Source organism: Podarcis liolepis (assembly GCF_965112155.1).
Source record: "Podarcis liolepis genome assembly, chromosome: 4".
Lineage (NCBI taxonomy): Eukaryota > Metazoa > Chordata > Lepidosauria > Squamata > Lacertidae > Podarcis > Podarcis liolepis.
This window is the reverse complement of record NC_139558.1, coordinates 69,248,427-69,268,075: the sequence shown is the minus strand read 5'-3', so window position 1 is coordinate 69,268,075 and position 19,649 is coordinate 69,248,427.

The window sequence follows — 19,649 nt, the reverse complement described above, 5'->3', positions numbered from 1 at the left end:
CAGGTTCTCACAATGGCCTCCCAGCTGATGCCTACCCCATCTTGACCAAAAGATGCTCTCTACTGCCCAGCCTCTCATGCATGTCCCTCCCAGCTATCAGAAGATCAGGTCCTCAGGCCTCCTCCTTTGATTCTCCTTCTTATCTTCTACACCAGTGATCAGATATGTGGTAATCTTGGGGGTTGGGGAGTGTCTTCCAGGCTGAGGTCACACTTTCAGGGGCATGGCTGGAAGCTGTTTCTTGTAGCTCCAAGGAGATTAGGCATCTCAGGCTTTGAAGTGTGTCTTGAGGCAGTTTTGTTTCACAATGTTGAAATACCAAGCCTGTTGCGTTGTTCCTGGTAGCGGACTTCATTCCTCCGCTACTGGAAGCTAAACATTCATTATTCACTCACACCATTTAGTACTGTTTCATATAACATCGAGAACGTTAAAGGCTGGCATACTTTGAGAAAACTAATGGGGCAATATTGTAGAAATGAAAGTTAGTTTATGAAGAAAAGATAAAGAGTTTATACTTGACCGGAGGCATTAAAGGAAAGACTGCACACAATTTCATATACCGCACAAGCATTTCTAATATATTTAAAACCATAACGTGACAACTAAAAGTATAACTCCCCTACCCACACAAGTTCCTTGAGGAATTTCTCCAGCCCACCCACTGATGTGCAGAAATTGGCACCAAACCACCTCACCCTGAGAATGGGATTGTGAAGGAGGGGAGGCATTTTGTGATCAGCCATAGTTAGAATAATATTTCCATCTTTCTTAGACAAAATGGGAGAAGGCTCACACAGTTCTTTGCTGTGCATAACACAGACAGACTGCCACCAGACTACAATTTTATCATATAAATAAATACAAAAGCAGTGCAATCAGTTGACTAAAATACAACAGTGAATTAGCAGTAAGAAAACACAAGTGACCATAGGAGTCAACTCCTAGGGGCTGAGGTCTCTTTGCCCCTCCCCCCCTAAAATATGTGATGGGGCCAGGACCCACCCAAAGTTGATGGGCATTTTCCATTCAAATGGTGTGCATGTGCCACATCATGTGACTGATTATAAAGGATGCCCCTCCCCAATATTTTATTCAAGTTGGCAGCCCTTTCAAGTGACACAACACTCAAATCACAGTTTTCATGACAGGGTTCAGTTCCCAACTCAGCCAAAAAGCTTGCTGGGTTGCCATAAGCCAATCATGTTCTTTCAGTTTAGCCTACCTCACAGAGGTATTGCGAAGATACAATGGAAGTAGTCAGGACCATGTACACACTCCTTGGAGGAAGAGTGTGAAATGAGAGTTCTTGAATTATGATTTTTTTTGTTCAAATTTCACCTTTGAGTTTGTATGTAGAAAGTTTGTCTGCCTTGTTCTTAAGTCTGGGTCCTCCCCCTCCTCCTCCCCCAAATCATCATCTTCTGCTGTCTCGGAACTTGGTAAGTGTTTGCACATCAAATGATGGGAGCTTTGGCTGTATTTACAAATTGTCCCAAACTGTAAAGCTCAGTTGGAGAGAGTCTAGGCTGAGAAATACAGTACAGTGGTACCTCGGGTTACATACGCTTCAGGTTACATATGCTTCAGGTTACAGACTCTGCTAATCCAGAAATACTACCTCGGGTTAAAAACTTTCCTTCAGGATGAGAACAGAAATCGTGCTCCGGTGGCGCAGCAGCAGCAGGAGGCCCCATTGGCTAAAGTGGTGCTTCAGGTTAAGAACAGTTTCAGGTTAAGAATGGACCTCCGGAATGAATTAAGTACTTAACCCGAGGTACAATGTTTGCCTCAGATGATGACCATCTGACCATTTCTGTGCTAGTGCAGGCTAGCACATGTTTAAGAATATCCCAAAGCCCCAGACATTCAGTATACATCCAGCATTGGTTGGTTTCTTTCACTATGAAGGCATTCTTAGCATACCTTGCAACAACCTCTGCTATATTGGAAGGTCATGAGCAGCAGCTGCAATGGTGGTATCCTCTGCTGTGGAAGCTCTAGGGAACCAGAGGTAATAGGATAGGCTGGGAGCAAAGTGCATTGCAGTAAGAGCTGCTGAAGATGTTCAAGCTGTCTTTCTAAGTTTCGACTAGACCTAGTTGCATAGCACTATTTCAAGTAATGTAGAATCACTGAGTTCAAAGGGACCAAATAGCCCCCCTCTCTAATCTGAACCTGTGCCCTAACATCGGGGTGTGACATGTAATTCCTTGGTCAGCAGCAGGTTTTTCTGGGACTGGTTTGCAGCAGAGGGACAGAGTCCGACCATTACTGTCCAATGAAAAGTAGACTTCTGGATAGTGCAATGATTACAGTTGCCTCCTCGATTTGGAAGCCAGAAAAGGGGACACGTGACTCCCTTCGTGGGTCTGTGATGAGCCTTACTCTTTACAACCAGATGATGTACCTTACACTATACAGCATCCATGGGGAGTCTTTTCCAAGCAGAAGACCACATTCCCCAGTGTGCAACCTTCCAGGAGCTACATGCCGGTGGCTGGATGGCAAAAGGTAGGTAGAGCAATGGGTGTAGTTCTTCGTACAGCCAGTGACATTTACAGCCATGCCAATGCCAGAGGTTTCTCCACCCCTCTCCATCCTCCATCCAGCCAAGCAAGAGGCATTATCACAGCTCAAGGACACACTCCAGACAGCCAAAGGCACTTGAGGAGAGCACAGTGCAAGGCTGATGAGAAAATTGTGACCAAAGGAGCAGGTGTGGTCTGGAGAGAGTCTCAAGCACCCCTGAGCCTGAGATTCCCCACCCCTGATATACAGAGATTCTGGCACTGATTGTTTCTCTTGCAGCTGGCTCTGAATAGCTGGCAGCACCCTGGACAGTTCCGTGGCTTTTTAAAAAAAGGAGATCCTCTCAACCCCAAAGCTACAAACCCAGTTTTGTTTGACTTTCTCGCATTCTGGCAGCTTGATGCTGGGCAATTAACAATACATCTAAATCCATAAAGTAGCTGATAAATTTGAATACGCTGACTAAGTTTTAGCTTTGCATGCCTGTCCAAAGTAGTTTAAAATCTCATTATTAAGCAGAAGTAGAAAGTGCCTTTTCACACCAACGGCTGGAATCAAAATAACTTGCCCAGAATAATCAAGTTGCTTTCTTTCTCCTATCAGAATTAAATTTATCGTATGTTAAAAGAGCATTGCATGCCTTAGCCTTATTAGCAGTTCTTCTCACCATCTTGATAAGGGGAACAAAAGTATACCCCCCAACATTTATCTGATGAAAATAGGGATGTCCCATTCCATAATGATTATTTTACTATTTATACCCCACACATCGTATTGGGTTGTTCCAGCCACTCTGGGCAGCTTCCAACATATATAAATACATTTTTGAATTTTTTTTTTAAAAAAACCTTCCCTATACAGGATTGCCTTCAGATGGCTCAGGGGTTGGATAACTCCATACCCTCCAACATTTCTCCAATGAAAATAGGGACATTCTAAGGAAAACCGGGATATTCTGGGATCAAATCAGAAACTGGGATGGCTTCTCTAAAACAGGGACATTTGGAGGGTCTGCAAAAGTGCATCGCAAAGTCATTTCACAGGCAGACTAGATTTTTTTGGATCCCAAGCAAATCAAACACATTTTGTTGCTCAGAATTAAGAATATAAAATTAAGGCTTGTGACATCACCATAAGCATCAAGAGGATTGCAGGAAAAGTGAGCTTTGTTTACAGTAGTAAGACTACTAATATGCAGATATACCACCCCTGTGTGTGTGTGAAGTGGGACAACACAATTGCTAATTGCCAAATCATGCAATTGCTGATTGACATCATATCTAGTTTCACCCATAACAGATATGATTAGGGTGTGTACTCCCAGAATCACAGATGACGGCTGAATGACATTGGAAAGCATGCTGTGTACAGATTTCTAGCAAGAACAGCACCAGCTGCTGTTATCTGCTTGTAACTAACCTCATCATTGTACTGCTTAGTGAACAAACATGTGTCCAAGCTGTGATGATAGCCACAAAGTATTGCTGGTGGATGATAAACAGCAATACCTCAGGAGCACTGCTGCTTATTAAGTGTTCCATAAGCACATTTAATTTCTCTGCCACCTTTTGTTTCAGGAATTCAGATGCATTTGCTACAAATAAAAGGAGACACAAGAGAACACAAACTCTCTCTCCCCCCCCCCATATTTGCCCTTTCAATATTTGTGCTGCTTAAGCCTGTGTGTCTTACTGTGATTGTAGCTCTGTGCTTTGAAGCTGTGACCTTCAAGATCTAAACAAAAGTCATTGTGGCTTAAAAGCAAAAGCAATGAACTAACAGAATGCTAAATCTGCCCAGACAGGGACTGGGAGAGTTGCTCTGCAAAGATGAACTGGCTTTTTAATGTTCCATAATCACCTCCTTGAGTTGTTAACATGTAAAATGTGCCCCTCTCCCTTTGTTTAGAAAGAACTATGCAAGACATGGTGCATGTCTAACTAAAGCCCAGGCTATGTCTGGCCTCTTTGTAGTTAAGGAATTCTACTAGCCCAAGAGCGCATTCTATTGATCCTGCAGGAAGACATGAAAATTTAGGGCCAAACTAGATATTTTCTAGGTGCATAGCATCTAGCTATCTCACACTGGGGGCAGGGGGGGCATAGCAACCCTTATTGGAAAGGCAGTGCAATGGGCAGGAGACTTAATAGTTTCTCTCGCCAGTGTGATTGAAATTAATTTGCTCTGCATGAAGCTAGGAGCTTTAGAGGGGAAAGTCTCTATTGATGCTAACAGGACTTTCCCTGCTAAGGATCTTAGTCACATGTGGAGTGGGGGTAACCTTTGTTCTGATCAGTGTGTGTGTGTGTGTGTGTGTGTGTGTGTGTGTGAGAGAGAGAGAGAGAGAGAGAGAGAGAGAAGATAATTCTCCCCATACACATTCTGCCTTCTCAATAAGGATTCCCCTAGCACCATGATGTCTGTAATTAAGTAAGAAGAAAAAAACTATAGATCCATAGCTGCATGCTAAATATTTAGCAAATCTCTAGTTTACCCCTTAAATATCTCAATGCCTCTACACCTTTTTTCATATGGCTTTCTTAGGAAGGGTATTCACAGAAACAAAAAGCATTTTCCCCAATCAAGAAAATCTGGACGATATCATAGGATTTGTAATTACATGAATTATTGCTTTGACCCGATCCAAAGTCAATTAGAGCACTATGGAAAAAGATTTGGTGCCAGCAATTCCATTCTCTCTCATCCAAGCAGTTCCCCGTGTATAAACAGTTTCTTGAAGCTATAGTGTCAATTAAAAACTCCTTGCTGATATTTAACTGGCTCCCTCTCTATCCCTTTTCCTCCTTTAAAAAAACAGGGGGGGGGGACACTCTTGCAAATATATTGCTGATCTAGAAAAGATTTAAATATGAGAATCCATTTTTTTAAAGAGATAGAGCGAGCAGAAGTTTCCGCCCCAAATGTCAGACAAAATGAAACTTCTGTATCTGTGTGCAAGCTTTGATATTCTCACTTTAGAAAATACATTTTTATGTTTGCCTTTGAAGTGTGTGCTCTCCATTCAGCCCAGCTTAGCGGCTGATATATGTCAAATATGTGGCATTTAAAACATGAATGGAATCAAGATGATTCTTTGAAGCAAAATGACGGATCTCAGACAAAAGTTAACTTGTATATCTCGCAGGACATGTGATAGCAGGGCTGCTCTTGTTATACAGAGCAAAGTGGTGACCTTCTGTCACACTTCTTTAGAAAGCTCTAGTGATTTAGTCCATGGGGCTACTTAGCACACTGATTGGCAGGAGCAGCCCAAGATCTCAGGCTAAGGTTAATGATGTACTTGTTCCAGTCTCCGGATTGACATTGTCTCCCAATGACATTGACCAAAGTACAGCTGGGTCTGGAGGCTACCAGACTTGCCACAGCTTTCCTAGTATAGACCAGAACATCTCTGCCTCCTAGTATTATCCGATGGGTACAGTGGAGAAGGTCAAATCTATGTTATGGCAAACAAGTGGCCTACAGGTTCCATGCTGATCCTGTTGACTTCACTGGAAACATGATGGGACTTGAAGCCTACTGGATCTTTAAACCCCTTTCCATAGATCCGAACCTTCACCTGAATTTTGCTATAGAGCACAAGAGAGCAGGGTGGCTGGTGCCCATTGAAATGGGTAGGGCAGAAGATAGGAAGATCAGCACTAGGTGGAAGCAGAGCCAACTAATTCCAATTTTGCCCCCATCCTCCTCCGTACTGAGTTCTACAAGGGGCAGCACCAAGATTGAGGAGAAAGAATCTGGCAGCCACTGCCACACCCTAGACTGGATGTAGGCAGAACAAGGCTGGTGGGGCAAAAACCCATTTGCCCAAATCAACCAACCTCCACTGCTAGAGAGATTTCCTATCCAGCAGATGTATTCTAAATTAACTTTATTTTAGAATTATATTGAGGGGGTGCCTGTTCCTTACTTGCTTGGTACTTTGAATTAAAAAGGGACATGCTCTATCATGGGCTAGTGGCTAATTATGGCGTAGTTTGTTCTAGAACTTTACATAACACAAAATGGCTGCAGAAGAGGAGGAAGAGAGACAGTGCTGTAAAATGATACAGGGGATGCCTACTCTCAGTGGAAAATAAGGCCATGTACATCAGCAGCCGCCATGCTCACTCATAGAGAGAAGCTCTCTGCCCCTCTCTTCTGTTCAGAACAGAACATAAGGAGGGTGTCTGATCCAGTGAAATTGATGGAATGTAGTTACGGTTAATGGGGAAGTGTTGAATGTAAGAATGACCAAGCCAGGGCAAACAGGAACTGAGCAGGAAGAGCAAACAGTCTCTTGTGCACAATTAATTTTTTTCAGGGGGTATTTACTGAACCTTTCACAGGTGACATTGCCTCCTATGGCAGGCACTGGATCCACATCCCCTGCTTAATGTCTATAGTTGGGCAGCATGGGAGATGGTGGCATTTCATTAGCACATAGACAGGATCTAGCAGCCCAATGAACAATTCCAGCAAAATATGCTGTGCTCTAAAACCTCAAGGTCCTTAACAGGAGTTTGAGCAAACAGTGACGAAAAGGACCAAGTCAAATATTCACATTTTCAGGTGTATCAAGTTTCACATAAAATTTGAGGATTACTGCTTCCTGATTTGCATATTTTAAAGCCTCTGTTAATTAAATAAGCTATCCTGCTGAATTCTATTTGAACCAAAAATTGAACAAACTTTGCAAGCTGCTATCTGTGCTGCCCCCTCCCCCAGTTTAGAGGTATGTGGGAAAGAAAATGAGACGGTGTTTTTCTTTGACAATGTGATTGCTGGACATTGCTGAATCGAAAGTAAAACAAAAGTTAAAGCCCTGACTCCCAACAAATGGAAGCAGTGGGTATCTAAACAGATTGCTAGAGCAAAGTCTGAGAAGAGGTGACTTAATTAAAGTTTTTGTATGTCATGGAGAAAGTGGAAAGATAAAAGTTTCCCCTCTCTCATTAAACACCACAACTCATTAACATCTATTGAGGATTAATATTAGAAGATTCAGGACACAGAAAAGAAAATACTTTGTCATGCAGCACATAGTTAACTATGGACCTCGCTCCTACAGCTAGCAGAGATGGCCACCAACCTTGTTGTTGTTGTTGTTGTTTAGTCGTTTCCGACTCTTCGTGACTCAATGGACCAGAACACGCCAGGCACTCCTGTTTAGTGGAAGGTCCAGCATGTTAGACCTTCCACTAAATCACTACATTTTGCATAAAAGAAACAAGCACAAGATAAGGGTCCCCAGTCCCCCCAGTTTTGCTGTTAAACACAGGTCACTTCCAGACAACCTGTTTATTTAGCCTTCACCCTGATTCGTTTGCACAAACTTTGCTGGGAAGTTAGATGGCATCAGCTATTTACTGCAAATTCATTCTGACCTGTTTGCGGGCAGGTTAGATGACATTGCACTTCTGTCCTCCACTGCCTCCCGCAGTTTGGTCAAACTCATGCTGGTAGCTTCGAGAACACCATCCAACCATCTCGTCCTCTGTCATCCCCTTCTCCTTGTGCCCTCAATCTTTCCCAACATCAGGGTCTTTTCCAGGGAGTCTTCTCTTCTTATGAGGTGGCCAAAGTATTGGAGCCTCAGCTTCAGGATCTGCCCTTCCAGTGAGCACTCAGGGCTGATTTCCTTAAGAATGGAGAGGTTTGATCTTCTTGCAGTCCATGGGACTCTCAAGAGTCTCCTCCAGCACCATAATTCAAAAGCATCAATTCTTCGGCGATCAGCCTTCTTTATGGTCCAGCTCCCACTTCCATACATCACTACTGGGAAAACTATAGCTTTAACTATACGGACCTTTGTTGGCAAGGTGATGTCTCTACTTTTTAAGATGCTGTCTAGGTTTGTCATGCCACCAACCTTGGTGGCTTTAAAAGAAGATTAGGCAAATTCATGGAGGAGAGGACAGTTGATGGCAACTAGCCATGATAGGTATGCTTTGCCTCCAAAGGAGAAGACAGCAATGCTTCTGAATACCAGTTAGCAGGAACCACAGCAGGGTAGAGTGCTCATGTACTCAAATCCTGCTTCTGGCAGGATCTGGTTGGCCACTGTGAGTCCAGGATGTGGGACTAGGTGGGCCATTGGCCTGATCCAGAAGGCTCTTCTTATATTCTGAAAATGTTCAGGGCCTCACACCTCTGATTTTGTTAAAATGAGTTGAAAGGTTATAGCACATTCATATACAGTCATACCTTGGTTCTCGAATGCCTTGGCACTCAGACCTTTTGTCTCTTGAATGCCGCAAACCTGGAAGTGAGTGCTCCAGTTTGCGAACTTTTTTTGGAAGTTGAATGTGCTCCATTTTGAGTGTTACACTTCTGATTTGAGTGCCACACTTCCGTTTGGAGTGTTACACTGAGGTCTGTCTGTCTTTGCTATTTATATTGCGTTTTTGTTTTTGCGGCTCTTTTTTGTTTGTTTTTGTGACTGTGGTGACTGTGTGGAACCCAGTTCAGCTACTGATTGATGATCATGTGACTGCAGTACATTGTTTATTGCTTTCATTTTATGGATCAATGGTCTCGTTAGATAGTAAAATTTATGTTAAATTGCTGTTTTAGGGGGTTGCTTTTAAAAGTGTGGAACAGATTAATCCATTTTGCATTAATTTCTATGGAAAAGCATGCCTTGGTTTTGGAACGCTTTGGTTTTGGAATGGACTTCTGGAACAGATTAAGTTTGAGAACCAAGGTACCACTGTACAGCCAAATTACAACTTACACACATTTAACTTATGCAAATTCAGCTTTATGTGCTTGGCCTATACACATACACACCATTGGGAGAGAATTTGGAGGTGCAGGTAAAGTGTGTTTTGACTATACACAATTTGGGCTTTATGCGCTGTCCCCAGAACATAACTCCTGCCTAAGTTGAGAGTTGACGGTGTAATCTGCTGTCTTTATGGTATTGCTCTTTTTAATGTTATCAAAATAACTTTTAGGGATGAGAGACCGATGACCAAATCTTTGGAACAGTGGCTCTGTGAGGTTGCCGAAATCGGGAAGATCTCTGCAGCGCTGCAAGGAGCAGTGTGAAGCTTCAACATCATCCTGCTCCACCATTTCTCTGTGCTGCTAAGCTGGCCACTCAGATGCAGCAACCACCTCTGGTAGCTATAGTCCTGCAGAGCATGTGTCATTGTCCTGTATGATTGAGACCTCTTGAATAAAGGAAACAGACAAACATTTCTGAATACTGGTCCCATTGCCTTGGTCTGTATGCATTCCTCCAATCTTGGATTGCACTTTTGACATAAACCCTCATGTCACTACTCAGCAGGCTGGTGGCTTTAACAAATTGTGCTTCCTTGAAGGAGAAACTCTCGGTTACTTCTGCCTCACTCCATCATCCACTTATTTCTTCCCAGGAAACAAATATCTTACAGTTTTAGTTCTATTGCATCAAGAAGATCGCAGAGCTAGCAGACCAAAAATCCATCCCATACTGAATCTATCATCATGCCTCTGCTCCTGGCAATTATAGTGGCATATTTCCTCCTCTCAGTATAGCTCCTGCCCTTAGCAATGGGAGGTTAAAAATTCAAATGTGCTGGTACATTAATCTGGGACATTAAAATAAAATAAAAAAGCCCACCATTTCCATGTGTTGATGGAAATAGGATAATAAATACTCCTGAATTACAACTGTCACTCTGAAATGCACGGGCAACAAAGAACATAGAAGAATTGAGTATCTTGCATAAAGGACACTGTTCTTTATCTACCAAGCCCATTTCAATGACATCTGAAAAGGATTCAGGTGACTGAGAATGAGATGCAACCATTGATGTTCAAACTCCTTTGGACCAACATTTTGTTATAATTCGATCTTTGCTAATTTGAAACAGGCTTACAACCTGCCTTGCCATACAGAGTGACCCAATATAAAACTATTTAAAAAACAACACCAAAAACGATCAAATCCATATATAAAGCAAATTTGAAAGCAGACTGAGTAGCAAATAAAAGCAGATGACGGAGAAAATCAGTTTCCTATTCTGCTATTTATTTTGATTTGATTGTTCAATTGCATAATTTTTTTATTGATTTTTTTATTTGCCTGATTGTATATTTTATTGCTCTGGTTTTGATTTTAAATTGTATTGCAAACCACCTTGAGATAAATGACTGTGAAAAGCGATAGAGAAAAGCCCGTTGAAATATACGTTTTGACAGGTGGGGTGGGGAAAACATTCTGAGCCGGAGAGCTGCATTCCCTCCTGGGCAACATTCTGAGGGTCACATGACCATGGTGGATAGAGACGAAAGAGAGGGGGACTCGGAGGTGTGTACAACCATGTGCACACACTCTCCATTGAGGGAAACAAGAGGTATCATTGTACCTCAAGGGCACAATGCAGTGGGGCAAAAGGACAAGAAGAGGGTGTAGTGCAGAGCTGGTGAAGCAAAGGTGCTAAGGAGATAGGGATGTTGCCAGAGGAGGAGACAGTCCTATTGGTGCGATAGAAAAGCCTGGAGGCTCCCCACTCTTGCACTGCAGGAAACCAGCATAGAGGTTGCCATTTGGATTTCTAGGGAAGAGACTTCCACAACATGTGTGTAGCCACAGAGAAAGGCCCTCTTAGCCTGCTCCTGTCAAACATTTGTCTTCTTCCTTTTCTTTTTCATTATGGCTGCATTCAGACAACACTTTCTTCCATCTTCCTGGTATTTTCTTACCCATTTGTTTTTGCCTCTTTCACACAGCTGCTGGAGATCTAGTGGAATCTACCAAAAGTTCAGCGTCTATTTCCATGCTGGCAGTTGACAGGTTTCCCGACAGCATTTCCAAAGAGATGTTCAGCATCAAGCTTATTGGAAATTAACTCAACTGAAAAGGGCTTCTGTTGATGAATCTTCTGCCTAATTGCTTAGGAAAATATTCATATTCCCAAACCCTCAACATCTGCCTTTTTTAAAAAAATTATTGAATAATCAGGAGAATCTAAAAAGTTAAATAAATGTTATCATTCATTATTAGATTGCAAGAGCTTCGTTATCTTCCATTCTTTTGTATGGTAACACACCAGGCCCCAAAGAGTTTCAAGCTGAAAGTTTGCCTTGAACTCACTGCCCCATTTCAACTGTCAATCCATCCATCAAATAATTAATTGGCTAATCTGTGTAAATGGCTTCCAGGCCTCATTGGTAATGGCATAATGTTTTCCTTAATCTGACTTTAAGCAACTGTGTATTTAACCATTATACGAGATATTTAACAAAGTGCATCTCATTCTTCTCTCTCCAGCTGCCTTACACAAAGTGTATCATATCTAGAACACCTGCCACTTCCCAGAAGAACACAGGTATTTAAAAGAGTTGGCATTTTTCCTCCTGCTAAGATTTTTCAGCCAAACATGCTTAGACTACTCCAGATCAAAACAGGATGGTTAGAGGCAAGTCTGCTATGTGCCTTCTAATGCCCCAAGTTGCTATTCCCAGGTCAGACATAATGTCTAAAAAGGACTACTCCTTAACAGCCATTTCCTCACTTTTGGAAATCCAGAACTCTGGATTTCACTGAAAGGGCAATCACTACCGGCACCAACAATTACAGCGCCTCACATTCTTTGCAGGAAGTCCAGAAGCTTAAACTTGCATAGGGCCATTCTTGTTTCCAACATAGACATGCTCTTCCAGGTTGGGTTAGCGAGGGGCACATGTGCAAACGATGTGCAAACGATGTCACTTCCCCTCTGTGACATCACTGTGATGCACAGGGGCAGGTTTGCACAGTTGAGTTAAACAACATTAACTCTTGAATGGATGGCGCACACCCGGCCCATGCTCTGCTACAGAGATGGTCCTGGCCTTTCATGTTTCCAAAAAGTGCCCCAGGTGCATTTCAGTAGCACAGTGGGCAATCTAGCAATGGCAGCATGTTGTTGAGAGCCACGTGACCTCACCGCACTTGGCAACTGCCGCAGTTTAGGACCTGCCAGCTGCTGTGATGTGTGAAATGCATCTTAGTTCATTAAGATCAAAGGAGCCAGGCATTTGTTCTCGGTGTGGATGTCTCCAGCCAAAAGTATTTACGCTGATTAACGGCTTTTGCTTGAATTGTTAACCTTCAAATAAGCCATCCCTTGGGAAATTGCTGATGCCACAGTCACTTGTCTCAAAACTCAGCTGTCTGCTCTTTATTGAACTTGATGTGCAAATATTTAAAAGATAATTGAAACACTAATTAAATACTGTGTCTGGGCACTCTATTCAGGCATTCATAGGTGGGGTAAATCATCTAATGACAATTTCAGGAGCTACAAACCCATCCTAGAAGCCTGAGAGAGGGGCTGCTTTTTTAATCCACTCTTGCTGACTTATCATTATCTGCCTGCTCTCAAAATATCACAGTGAGCAGGTAAAAAAACCCCCACAAAAAACCCCAGCCAAAAACAAAACAAATAAAATAAAGCAACTCCAGGGAAGTACAAGGGCTTCCCTGACAAAAGAGACTATGACTTAAGTGGAATAATGGGCAAAGCTAGCTCTCTCATGAGGCAATATCAGGCATCAGTGCAGCAAACTTTCCATTATCAATTTATTATGGGTGCTTTCAGTCTTTTGCTATTTTTGAGTGGGATTTGGTCGCTTAAACCTGGTAAATTCAGGTTGCATAATTAAATCTCCTTTGGGGCTCTGGCACAAGAAACCTGCTTCTCCCAGAAGTTGATAAGAAAAAATGATAGGGGAATTCACCGGAAAATGTGGAGATAGCGCTTGCTTAATGCAATGTCATCTAACCTGCCCGCAAACAGGTCAGAATGAATTTGCAGTAAATAGCTGATGCCATCTAACTTCCCAGCAAAGTTTGTGCAAACGAATCAGGGTGAAGGCTTAATAAACAGGTTGTCTGGAAGTGACCTGTGTTTAACAGCAAAACTGGCGGGACTGGGGACCCTGATCTTGTGCTTGTTTCTTTTATGCAAAATGTAGTGATTTAGTGGAAGGTCTAACATGCTGGACCTTCCACTAAACAGGAGTGCCTAGCGTGTTCTGGTCCATGGGGTCACGAAGAGTCGGACACGACTAAACAACAACAACTAACATGCTGGAGGTGAACAAATTCAGACTGTGAAGGGGGGTGGGAATGTTTTGTTCATGCTGGTTGCAATAGAGGAATTTTTTTGGGGGGGAGAGTTTTTAGCTTTGGGGGTGACCAAAGTCTTACATTGAGCTGAATGCACTTACAAACCTCCTTGAGGGCTTGTAGGTATCCTGACTGCAAGGAGATGTGTAAGCACATTCAGCTGAAAGTCCCCTTCAGACCTCTTGCACTCTCACACAGGTACAAATCTCTATCTTCAAGCGGGAGAATATTCAGCACGGACCAAATCGGAGCAGTATCCCAGATTCACTGAAACTGATAAAGTTCCTTCTGTTGAATTCTAGCTCCCATCTGAATTGGCCAGCTGGAATGGCCTCTAAAATACCTTTCTCTTGAATAGCCACCTACAATAGCTAGTTGGGGGGAAAGTCTTGCGATCTGACAAAGCATGCAATTCTCAACTGGATAAGGTAAAGCTATCTGTTTTGCTGGGTTTTTTATGGCAAACAAACATGTTTAATGCATTTTGATACTTATTTTTTAATACAAGGACTGCATCAGAACATTTGTGAAGAAGCCAGTGGATAAGTTCCAAATCCATACACCAGTCCAGAAAACACAGATCAACTTTCTTTATATTGGAATTCAGAAAGATTAGATTCCTCCAGGATGCCTAGGCGCATGAACATTCATCATGTGAATGTTTGTAGTGGAGGAGACACAAAGAAATATAATACTGCAGGGAACTGTGCATGCAGAGTGCCTCTAAGCTACTGTTACAGGCCACCTCAATCTCTGCAGAGCGGTGCATGAGATTCCAGGGGTCTTGACACTCACCCAGGGTTTGTGTTTCCTTCAGAAAATTAGGCACAACAGAGGCTATAGTGTCTTTATGATATATGGTTTCTTTACACATACTGTACATGCAACCTGAAGCTTTTGATGAAGGGGCTCACAGCAGCAGCACCCAAAATGTGCCAGCTTACTCCATAGTAACTGCAGCATCAGCATCCTTCCTCTGCAGCCTCTCTTGTTCAGTTTACCAGTTCCTCTCTGATTCCTGGTTTCATCACCCCATATTCCCTAAGCTAAGCCCTCTTTATCTACAGAGGGAGGGAGGGCTCCTTCCATTTGCATTCCAGAACCTTTTTCTTTTGATGCTTTGATCTCCTAATGGTTCATCCTCACCCCATCCGGATGCCTGACTTAATGAACACTTGTCGATTTGGTTAGGATTACAGTGTCCATTGCACAACTCAGGAAGTGTGCCTAAAATACATGCTGCGTTTTCTTGGAATCTAAGATTAGCTTCCTCTGTGAGGTGTTTACTTAAGCTTGTGTTAAAAACTATGTATCAGACTATCTAGGAGTTAGAACAGGGGTAGGCAACCTAAGACCTGGGGGGCGGATGCGGCCCAATCACCTTCTCAATCCAGCCAACGGACGGTCCAGGAATCAGCGTGTTTTTACATGAGTAGAATGTGTCCTTTTATTTAAAATGCATCTCTGGGTTATTTGTGGGGTATAGGAATTCGTTCATTCCAACCCCCCCCCCAATATAATCTGGCCCGCCACATGGTCTGAGGGACGGTGGACTGGCCCATGGCTGAAAAAAGGTTGCTGACCCCTGAGTTAGAATATGTCTAATACATAGTTTTTAAATACAAGATTAAATAAACACCTCACACAGGAAGCCAATCCTGATTTAGCTTAATTACACGCTTAAATGCAAACAAGTCTAGCTATCACTTCAAAACAGAGACTAGCGTTTGCCACCCCAAACATTAATTAAATTCTGACATTAGCTTGATCCAGAACTTAGGCCATCATGCACCCCTGATTTCATAACGCTACATTTGGAAATGCTATATTAGAATGGGTGCATTCTAATGTGGATAGGGAACCAATTGCCCTCCAAAAGGTGCTGGCTAATGGGATAGGGAGGCATCAAGAGGACCAAAGATTCCCTACCCCTGTTCTATTGCACCAGTTCATCTCTAGAAACAAGACCAAGTAACTTGGAAATCCTGACCCTAGAGAGAAATCTAGATTGAGATATTTGTGGGAGCACCTGTATTTCAAATATAGCCTTGGTGCCCTATCTTTACTGCCCCTTCTTAAGTAAAGGTTATCTTATTTCAGGACCAAGGGTTGTGGAGTAGATGGCCTGTGATATCCACATTGTGATGATATTTGATTCTATAAAAGGCTTTCTATAATAAATTTATGGCAGATTGTACCATAATTGGCTTGTCAGAATATAGCAGGGCGACACGTTCCCATTTATGCAACCTTGCATTCATTCTCCCCAATAAAACGCTCCTGTTCGGCATTGTGCTGTGCTGGCTTTTTCTCCCTGCAATGCTCCTGGGATTGTTGCCAGTTGTACAGCCAACAACTGCTTGGCTAAGGATGGATTGTCTGCCTGTCTCGAATCCTGTATTCCACATAATTTATCGATTCCATTTCCAAATGGATCCCAGCAGCCAACGGCAAAACACAAAATACTTCAGAGCACAACTGTAATCAAGGGGTGCTTTACAACTGGTAATAGAGCCGTGAAAAAGTGGTATTTTTTAAAGTAGCATTAAAATATCAATTGCCCCAATTCCAAAGCCACTCATATGGATTATTTTTAGAGGGCTCTAAACTGGTAGCTGTGGAGACTGTAATGGGGAGATGAGTTATTTATAGAAGCCATTAACGCAGCCCTTTTAACTTACTCACTTTCACATTTGGTTTTTGTGTGTGTGTGTGATCAAGGGACTAGTCTCAAAAGTAAAGACAGTGCTTGCTCTTTCTGCCCAGATCCTGTTTGCCCTGGCTCAGCCTCTCCTGATGGTGGCGCTGTGGCCTAAACCACTGAGCCTCTTGGGCTTGCCAATATAAGGTTGGCAGTTTGAATCCCCCTGACGGAGTGAGCTCCTGTTGCTCTATCCTAGCTCCTGCCAACCGAGCAGTTCGGAAGTACGTCTGTGCAAGTACAGTGGTACCTCGGGTTAAGAACTTAATTCGTTCTGGAGGTTCTTAACCTGAAACTGTTCTTAACCTGAGGTACCACTTTAGCTAATGGGGCCTCCCACCGCCATCCCGCCGCCACCGTGCAATTTCTGTTCTCATCCTGAAGCAAAGTTCTTAACACAAGGTACTATTTTTGGGTTAGCGGAGTCTGTAACCTGAAGCGTCTGTAACCCAAGGTACCACTGTAGATAAATAGGTACCGCTGCATCGGAAAGATAAATGGCATTTCCATGTGCTCTAGTTTCCGTCACGGCATTCCATTACTCCAGAAGCAGTTTAGTCATGCTTGTCACATGATCTGGAAAGCTGTCTGTGGACAAACACTGGCTCCCTCAACCTGAAAGTGAGATAAGTGCCGCACCCCATAGTCACCTTTGACTGAACTTAACCATCCAGGGGTCCTTTACACTTACCTTTTACACCCCTTAAGCATGCCCATTGAACCCTCTCATTCATTCTGAATAGAGGAGAGGTGTAAAGAGCTTCTTTTTGTGAATTTGGCTGAGGGGAAGGTGCTTTCCCCCCCCCTTGATGGGGTAGGTGTGCAGCATGCCTGCAACATTTTGTGGTCCCATCTCTTTTTCTGCATCGTTAGAGGTGACAGCCATTTCCTGTTATGCCACGCCCCCCAAGCAGTCATTATGCCATACCCCAGCTGCTGCCATGTTGTGACCCAAGGCACTCAAAATTCCAAATGTGCTCATTGGTCCAAAAAGGCTGGCACATCCCCCCGCCCCCCAATGCTAAGCACATGTTGCTTGGGGTTCTATTGGCTAAGAAGAGATTCAACTGTCCACTGCAATTTAATTGTCATAATTTGATTACTGAACCCTGGCCAAGATGGCTCAGCTACCCGGAGCAGCTGACTAATGTAGTAGCTAGCTCATTTTCCATTCTACAGACAGTATGCTACTTAAGGATATTTTAATTTGTTCTCTTCAGACCCTCTGCTCGTTCAGTTGCCAGGATGTGCATGGTTGCTCTAATTATGGCATCTCCACTGACTGTTCCTTCGTTCCCAGCATGTGAAACGGTTGGTCAGATTACAACTTTGAACCTTGTCTGAGGATTTGTCTGCTTCTGATGTTTTGGTTTAACCTCCTTTCTCCACACACACGCCCCACCCCACTACTCTGATCATGCTCTTATTACTTTATATCTAAATATTTCCATCACCCTTGGAGATGGTCATTAAATCTTGTTGGGCAGGGGCTTGAAACAGTTTGACTTCCTCCAGTTCTCCTTGAACTTTCCAGATGAATTTTCTTTAATGAGGATTATTAAATTGTGATCTATTTGCGATGTTGCAACAGTCCCCTTTCCCATGTGACCCTGCTGCTGTAATAATTACTGTTCTAGGTAGAATGTGGGGGAAGCCTCCACATTAATCCTAAACTTCCTATGTGCTTCTGAGCAGTGGTGACTTCTGACAGAAGATCGCCAGTGGTGTTCAATTACTGCACAGTGTGTGCCTGACACTAGTTTTAGATCAAAGAAATCAAAACTGATGCAGACTGATTACTTTGCAATCTCAAGACTCTGGTCACCTGAAATATGGATTAGACATGGCAAGTTTGGTTAACTATCTAGGCTCTTGTACTAATTAATTAGTTGTCCTAAGGCCACCTTTTACTTGGTTCACTTACTGTGTCACATTGTTATGTGAATGACATCTATTATAACACATGTTAAGACATTCTGAGTCCTACTTGAATATATGACTGGGGTCCCAACTGCACTATATAGTTAAAGCAGTATCATACTGTTGCAAATAAACAGGTGAAAGGAAAACCCACGCACGTTGAGGAGATGAAAAGGGTTTATTGTCTTTATTGGCCAGTAAAGTTGACTCAGAGGAATCAGTTCAAATTCTGAGCAGCACCTACAGAGCAGGCGCTCTCTGATACACAGTTCTTAAGGAATGAATATGCATAAGCTTCTGTCCAATCCTAGAATTACATATTCTACTAATAAGACCCCTATATGGGCAACTCTAATTGCATATTCATTAGAGGCAGAACAAAGACTCTTTCTAAGCATCACCTTGCAGCACGTGAAGAAGAGTGGGCCTCGTCTTATTATGCATGTACTCTGGTATGTGGGAAACAAGATAAGGCGGAAGGCCGTCCCTGGTACCTTAAGAACAGAATGTTTCCTGATACAATGGGGCAACTCTTTGGTGCAAAGGAGATTAGCTAGAGGTCTTTGCTTCAATACCACTTGAAACAGACACGATTTCTTCCAAAGAATCCTGGGAACTGTAGTTTGTCAGCAGTGCTGAGAATTGTCAGGATACCCTGATTCACTTCACAGAGCTACAGTTCCCAGATTTCCCCGGCAAGAGGGATTGATTGTTAAACCATTCTGAGAGCTGTAGCTCTGCGAGGGGAACAGAGGCCTCCTAACAACTCTCAGCACCATGGGTGCAGCCAGGATTTTTGTTAGGGGGCAGGCCTTTTACTGTGGGGGGCAGGCTTTTAGTTGGGGGGTGCAGAACCTCAGTTAGCTATGTATTTTTATTGCTTTTTATTGATTTGAGGGGGCAGCTGCTCCCTGCCCCCTCCCAGCTATGCCCATGCTCAGTAAGTACCCTTAATAAACTACATCTTCCAGGATTGGGCGAAGTCATGACTGTTGTGGTTAGAGCAGTATCATACCGTTGCAGATAAACAGGTGAAAGAAAAACCCACGCACGTTGAGTGGTATGATACTGCTTTAAATGTAGAGTGCAGATGGAGCCTTGGCACAGATGAATCTAGCTGAGCTTAGATACTGATGAATTCCTGTCACTTCTATGTAGCAAAGCATCTGTCCAGGGGAGCCTGACTGCATCTTGACTGAAGGTTATGCTATACATTTCTTCTGGATTCAAGAATGCATAGTTTATTACATCTTCCTACAGCCTGCCCCATCCAGCTCAGGATAGGTAATAAAAATAAATAAATATTCCATTAAAATTTGGTGCCAGCTTAACCCTGAGCACCAAAATTTAGCCCAAGCAGGTACCGTATTTTTCGCCCTATAGGACACA